The sequence below is a fragment of the Marmota monax genome, unplaced genomic scaffold (genome assembly GCF_021218885.2).
Source record: "Marmota monax isolate L192 unplaced genomic scaffold, Marmota_monax_Labrador192_F-V1.1 WCK01_AAM20220418_F8-fsc00320, whole genome shotgun sequence".
NCBI lineage: Eukaryota > Metazoa > Chordata > Mammalia > Rodentia > Sciuridae > Marmota > Marmota monax.
The window spans coordinates 365,550-373,441 of NW_026694783.1; positions in this window are offsets into that span (position 1 = coordinate 365,550).

Below are 7,892 nucleotides of genomic sequence, written 5' to 3' on the forward strand. Positions count from 1 at the left end.
ACTCTGCAGTGAGCGGCTCCTCAGGAATTTTGACCTCAGGTTCTCTTTGAATAGAAGGCACAGCGAATCCATCTGCCGCACTGCCCTGTCCCCGAGACTCGTCTCCTCCTCCCTGGCCATAGAGGACACCAGGCTTGGTTGCAGCCAGGCCTCTGGCTCTAGGGGGGCCGGCCGTGGGCTGCTGGCTGAGCAGCCCAAACCCGGCCGCCTGCTCCCGACCCTGACTTCTGCAGGATGAGCTGAGTTCCCCCAGGACAGCAGCGATGGCGCAGCCACAGCCCTGTCCCACGTGTGCTCCCCCGGCCACACGGCCACATGGCCAACCGCTGTGGAGTGAACAGGGAGACGGCGCCTCTCTCCAACTCCAGGCCACGCCGTCCCCGGGACACCAAAGTCACTGTGTGGCCCTGTAGCTGCACACCCTGCCCTGAGAGCCACCCCACAGCTTCACCCGGGACCCCAGTGCCAGGACCCCTCTCCGGCTCCTGCCAAGCTCTGTCTTTGACGGAAGGAACGGGGGCGGCCTCTTCTGCTGTATGACAGCTGTGCTTCTCAGCTCCCACAGGCGCCGGCTGCCGGCCTGGCCCACCAGCCCATTTCCAGGGTGACGGGGCGGGAGCCCGTGGGGACAGACGGTGTTGGTCACACCGAGGGGACAGGAAGGCCAGCCTGCGTGGGCAGGGCAGGGAGGCTGCAGCTCCCTGGGGTAAGCAGGCGCATCCCGACTGGGACTCTGAGGAGGGCCTGCCCTTCTCCAGCGCTTCCTGAGGGCCACTTTCCCCTGGCCTCCTTCAGCTCCAGAAGGTGGGGAAGTCGGCAGGCACAGGGCAGAACACAGGGGCGCTGGCCCCTCCGCCTCTGATGGGGCCGTATTTTGAGGCAAGGTAGCTTTTGGGGGGGGGTGCTGGGGGCTGAACCCAGGGCCTTGGGCATCTGAAGCAAGGACTCTACCCACGGAGCCATACCCCCAGCCGAGGGGAGCTGACTTGATCAAACCTGGCACTGGGGTCCCGGGTGAAGCTGTGGGGTGGCTCTCAGGGCAGGGTGTGCAGCTACAGGGCCACACAGTGACTTTGGTGTCCCGGGGACGGCGTGGCCTGGAGGCGGAGGACGCTCCTGTTCCTGTTCTTTCTGGCTGGCTTCTTGCGTCTGGCTGAGGCCAGGCTGGCTGCATTCCTAAGATCCCTGCGGCTTCCTCCCTCCCCAGCCGGGCCCTGGAGAAAGGGGCTTTTTAAGACAGAATCCACACTTTCCGAGGGCCATTGGTGGTCTCGATCCCTCAGAAAGGCCAGGGCAGATCCTTCTAGTCCACCCTCTGAGGGCGCCCTGACCTTGGTACACAAGAGCCCTTGCTCTGCACCTCGGGTTCACTCTGGGTGGAAACCTGACCTATCTCGACCCCTCAGCTGGGACAAGGAAGAGCGGGAAGGACTACTAGAATTCCTTTGTAGCCAACCTGTAAATGTCAGTGATCCGTGACTCCTCAGGGGTCCTCGGGCCTCCCCTGCCTAACATCTGGTCACTATAAAAACTAGAAGATTCTGGGAGCTGGGTACCTTTCGAACACCTGTAACCCCAGTGACTCAGGAGGGAAGGCGGGAGGACTGCAAGTTGCAGACCAGACTCACAATGTAGCAAGGCCAAAGCCACCGTCTCAGAATAAAAAGGGCTGAGGAAGTAGCTCAGTGGTGAGGCTCCCTGGGTTCAATCCCCAGTGCCAACAAAATCCCCAACAAAACCCTAGAAAATTCTCATCATCCTCCATGGGGACAGCGTCAATGTGCCGCTGCAGACTGGCCTGTCCCTCCGCCCGCCCATCTCCCCACACTGCTGTAAAACACTTATCTCAGTCCTGCATCTGGACCCTGGCCTAATAAATTCCTCCCGAGGCTGCTTCTTCGGAGGGTGGAGGAGCCAGGAGGGGGGAGGAGAAAAGGGAGACTGTCATAAAACCGACTCTGGACGGAGCAGAAACCACTGGAGCTTAAAATGCCAGATCAGGGGAGGTTAATGAGCTACTAAAATGAAAGGCGACGCCAGGACACCGAGTCTGAAGGTGGACTAAAGATCTCCACCAAAGGTGGCTGTCCATCCCCGCTGGGCCCCGAAGACGGGAGGTGGGGAGATTGCCCTGGAAGCCAGCCGCAGGGTCAGTCTGGCTGGCTCAGCTGTGCACAGGAGGTGTCCTTGGCTGAGCCACTCCACCTCTGGGTCTGTGTTTCACAGTAAAAGACAAAACACACAAGCACACAGCTGAGGTGGCACAACTCAGCAACAGGGAAATAACCCGCTTCCAAAAATGGGTCATGGACCTGAGTAGACATTTCTACAGATGACACGTAAGTAGCCATAAGTGTGTGGAAAAAATGCTCCATGACATTGACCACCAGGAAAATGCAAGTCAAAACCACAGCGAAATTTTGACTCACACCCTTTGGATGGTTAGTATAAAATACATAAATAAAAATAACACGTGAAGTGTCCCTCAGGAGGTGGAGAAAGTAGGACTTGGTGGGTTGCTGGTGGGAAAGTGCAATGGTGTGACCACAGTGGTAAAACCATGAGACCCAGCAATTCTACTTCTGGGCATATACCCCGAATAATCGAAAGCAGGGACTTGAAGAGATAGTTACACACCTGTGTTCATACAATACTATCCATAGTAACCACGAACTGGAGGTAAGCCACTCGTTGATGGGTGGATGAGTACATGTGGTATCTGCATACAATGGAATATTACTCAGCCTGCAAGGGAAAGTCTGATTCATGTTACAACATGGATGAACCTTGAGGACATTGGCTAAGAAAAATAAACCAGTAAAAAAGGGACGAATACTGTATCATCCCACTTACATGAGGTCTCTACAATAGTCAGACTCATTGACATAGAAAACGTAGAAAGGTGGTTGTCAAGAACTGGGAGAGGGGAGGGAAGAATCGGAAGTTAGTGTTTAATGGGTAGAGATTCAGTTTGGGAAGACCAAAGTGTTCTGAAGATGGATGTGGTGCAGCACAACAATGAGGAAGTTCTTACTGCTCTGCACCATGCACTCAAGAGCAGTTAAAAAGGGCTGGGCTGGGGCTCAGTGGCAGAGCGCTTACCCAGCATGTGTGAGGCTCTGGGTCCGATCCTCAGCACCACATATAAATAAATACATAAAGGTCCATCAGCAACTAATAAAAATATTTAAAAAGAGCAGTTAAAAATACATAAATTAGTGGGGAGAGGCAGTTCAATGGCAAATTTTATATATATATATATATATATATATATTTTTTTTTTTTTTTGGCAGGGGGCGTACCAGGGATTGAACTCAGGAGTGCTTAACCACTGAGCCACACCTCCAGCCCTTTTTTATATTTTATCTAGAGACAGGGTCTCACTGAGTTGCTCAGTACCTTGTTAAGTTGCTGAGGCTGGCTTTGAACTTGTGATCCTCCTGCCTCAGCCTCCTGAGCTGCTGGGATTACAGGTGTGCACCACTGCACCTGGCTGTATGTGTTTATTTTAACCACAATTTTAAAAAATTGAGGTGGAGAGATCAAGGATTCTGACCAGAGTGCTCAGGTGTGCCATGTGTAGGTTACTGAGGTGCCAAGTATTGACCCCTTTGACCTTCAAACAGATCAGGCAGGGCCATGCAGAGCTGACACTCTGGTTAGGTCACTTCCAGCCTTGAAGGGTGTCTTTGGGTTACATTTGTGCACACATATTGTAATGTTTGAAATTTCTCACTTATTTACTTCATTGTCACAATTAATGTATATTCAGAAAAGTGTATGAAATAAAACTCCATCATTAAATAACCGTGAAACAGCCACTTAGTTCAAAAACTGGAGTCTTGCCTGTGGCCAGAAACAGGAAGTGTGTTACCACCCAAGCCGGCTCTTCCGGTGAGGCCGATACTGGACACAGGTCAGTGGGGCCCGGGTTGCCCCGAGCCACCGACGCAGCTCTTACCGTCTCGACCTGTGACGTGCTGGCAAAGTGCTGGGAAGCAGGGGGAAGTCTTTGGGGTTTTCTGTTTTCCCAACCAGTGGCCCAGGACACCACACTGTGAGCAGACCAGGAGGCCACCCATGAGGCTCCCAGAGGCCTGATGTCCCAGGTGCCCATGGTTCACTTCCAGCCTGTTTATTTTCATAAGGCTTTTTGGTACAGGCTGTGCCCAGAAAGTAAGTAAAATGGTAATACTGTTATTATGGACTGAGCCTTCCCAGACCTGGACTCTCTACACGTCATCTTACTTAAATCTCTTGAGCAATTCCCTGAAGAAGTGTTAGCTATGTTTTACAGACGAAAAAATGGGATTTTTGATAGGAAAAGTCACTACCAAGTGATAGAACCATTTCTGACTCTAGATAATCTGCAAACCCTTCCTCTGTAGTCGATAGAAATACTGGGTCAAATAGAACAAGCTTTTTTTTTTTTTCATATAGATAGTTGGACTTTGAAGAAAGGACAGCAGGCTATAAGTTTCAGAAATGAAAGGTGAGAACCAGTGACCACAGGGCCACCCTGGAACAGGAGGTAGACCTAGGAACGGAGACCCTGCCTAGACGGAGCCTCACAGTTGCTGCTATTATTTGCATGATGCAGAAACGCCAAGGCAAGGACCTGACATAAGTTGGTCCCGGGCTGTCAGCGCCTCTCTTCACCCTTCGCGGGGTATGGAGGGTACTGCCAAAGCCAAGAGGATCCATCCAGGCTGACCAGGTTCTCACAGTGAAAAAAGACAGAGTCATTAATGGCAGTGTAGGATGCTGTTTTGATGCTGAAGCCCATGCTCATGACCCACATCTGCATGCCCACTACAGAGGCACCCAAATCACCCTGCATCCCCTCAGTGGAGGAGTCATCCAAATTCGCAGGCTGTTTGGGTTCTCAGAATCTTGGCGTTGGAAGGCACCCAAGAAATTGCTTATTCCACTCTCCCTAACAATGCAGGGCGTCTTTCTGATACCTGACTCAGATCATCATCAACCCCGCTTGAATCCACCCAGGGAAGGAGGGCATGTTCCTTCTCTGGATAACAGGAGGCCAAATAATGCCACCTCAGGCTGGGTGCAGTGGCACCGCCTGTCATCCCAGTGGCTTGGGAGGCCGAGGAGGCAGGATCACAGGTTTGAAGCCAGCCTCAGCAATTTAGTGAGACTGTAAGCAACCTAGTGACACTGTCTCTAAATAAAAAATAAAAAGGGGCTGGGGACATAGCTCAGTTGGTGGAGTGCTTGCCTTGCACGCCCTAGGCCCTGGGTTCCATCCCCAGCACCACACACACACACACACAAAATAAAATAAAAAGGGCTGGGGATATGGCTCGGTGGGTAAGCAGCCTTGGGTTTAATCCCTGGTACCAAATATCAAATAATCAATAAAATAAAATAAATAATGCCACCGAAGGTGACAGGCTGGGTTCACGGCTGGCTTTATGAAATTCCTGGGCACAGTGATTGACCAGGACCCTCCTGAGTCAGACAGTTGTGTCGCAGGTTAGATTAATGGGCATAAGGCCTACCTGGAACATAAGTGAGGTAAGTCATTTTCCCTTCTGATCAATTCTAGATCTAGGTAATCAATGAAAAGATTTCCTCTGGTTTGTATTAATCAGATCAGATCCACTTATAAGGGGTAAGATTTTTTAAAATCCAAATTATAGTGAAGGCAGATTCGACAGAGAAAGGGTTTTGTCATTTAAAAAAAATTGCTCCTTTTGCTGTGTGTGATGGTGCATGCTTGTAATCCTAGTGACAGGAGGCTGAAGAGGAAGATTGCAAGTTCAAGGCTAGCCTCAGCAACTTAGCGAGACCCTAAGCAACTAACAAGACTGTCTCAAAATAAAAAAGGGCTAGGGTATTGCTCAGTGGTAAAGAGCCCCTGGTTAAGACCCCAGCACTCACCCCCCCAAAAAAATCACTTTTTTTTTTGCATAGTTTAAAAAGTTATATCTATTAATTGAAATAAATATAAGATGTTTGACCTCAAATAATTTCTTTTTTTTTTTTTTTTAAGAATTTGTTCTTTTAGCTATACATGACATTGTTGTATTCTGACATGATACATACAGGGGGAATAACTCTTCTAATCAGGATCCCGCTCTTGCAGTTGTGCACGATGCTCTTACTTAACTTTGAACCCACGCTGTCTCTCGTCTCGAGGCCCCTGGCTTCCCGGGTGAGGCTGAGGCTCTCTCTTCCACCTGGGCTCGTAGGGAGAGGGTGGTCTGAGAAGCCTCTTGACTGGGGCTGAGTATAATGAGCTGCACTGCATGCCCTCCAAATTTTTGTTTTAATTTTAGAAGTTTCGAAAATAAATTTCAGTGACTTGGGCTCCCTTCTTTGACATTGAGGCATTATTCACATGCAGTGTAACTCATCTATTTTAGGTGTATAGCTTGACAATTTTGGTAAGTGCAGACAATTGTGTAGCCACCCCTGTACCGCATAATTCTCTCATCTTAAAAATCTCCTCTTTCGGGGCCGGGTTGTGGCTCAGCAGTAGAGCACTCGCCTAGCACGTACGCAGCCCTGGGTCCAGTCCTCAGCACCACATGAAAGTAAACGAACAAAATAAAGGTGTTGTGTCCAACTACTAAAAAAATATTTAAAAAGCAATCTAAAATTTTTTCCTTTTTAGGTATTGATTTTAAGAGGGACATTCACAAATCAGCTGGGGTACAGAACAGGAAGTCTTGAAATCACTGTGCAGGCAGACCGTCACACAGAATGAGGGCATTCGTTGAATCCCAGAGAAATGAGGGCTGTGGGGACCTATCAACTTTCTGATACTTGGGGAGCTGCTCTGGAGAACAGTCAGTGTGCGCCAGAGGGTAGTAAGGGACAGCGTGATTCAATGTAAAATGGAAATTTCTAACAATGATAAAATAGAGACTGTAGGTGAGGAAGGGAAGTGAGTCAGAGTTAAAAATGAGCTGGGAGGGCTGTGGTGGTGGCTCAGTGGTAGAGCGCTCGCCTACCATGCGTGAGGCACTGGGTTCCATCCTCAGCACCACATAAAAATAAAGATATTGTGTCCCCTATAACTAAAAAAACAAATATTAAAAAATGATAAGAACGCGCTGGGGATGTGGGTGGTGGTAGAAGGCTTGCCGGCCTCTGTCAGGCCCTGGTTCCGTCCCAGGACCATGCCCACAAAGTCAACGATGAATCACTCTACACTGAACACCCAGGAAGTGGCAGAGTCAGAATTTGAGCATTCGAACCCAGGGGCTCTGATCCTCAATTCGTATCCCCCCATCTCCCTAATGCATTGGTAGGTACACAGGAGGTCAAGAGGACATAACCTCAAGGTCAAAGATGGCCTGGTGCGAGAAAATGGCTCAGATGTCTGTCAGTTTTAAACCATGCGTCCACGGACTCAGGTCACGCTTCTGTAGGGGGCAAAGCCAGGGCCCAGGGAGGACAAGTGCCCGGCCAGCGTGGGTGGAGGAAGGTGGGGCCATGGAGTTCCCAGTCTGGGGCTCGCCTTGCCTCACTGCCCGGAGCCATCCAGAGCTGAATCGCAGTGTGGGTGAGGATCCAGGTGAGTGAGAAGCCAGTGCTGGGATCGCCCACAGGGATCAGCTGCCGTCCTGGCTGGGGCTGGGCTGAGCGAGTGCCTCCACTTCCCGCTGGACTTAACCCACAGGCTCTAAGCTGCAAGAGGAAGACGCTGTCAGGAGGCTGGGAAATCAGAGCAGCCTTCAGGTGAGAAAGAGAGTGGTGTGGAGAGGCCTGTTAAAGGGCAGCCTGGGGAGCCCGCCTGGGGAGCCCGCCTGGGCCCGGCCACTGGCCCTGCGACTGGACTCTGCCACTGGCCTCGGGGGAGCAGCAAGTAAGAACTCCCCGGATGGAGGGGTTCTGCCCGCTTACCGGGGCCACTGACACCCTGC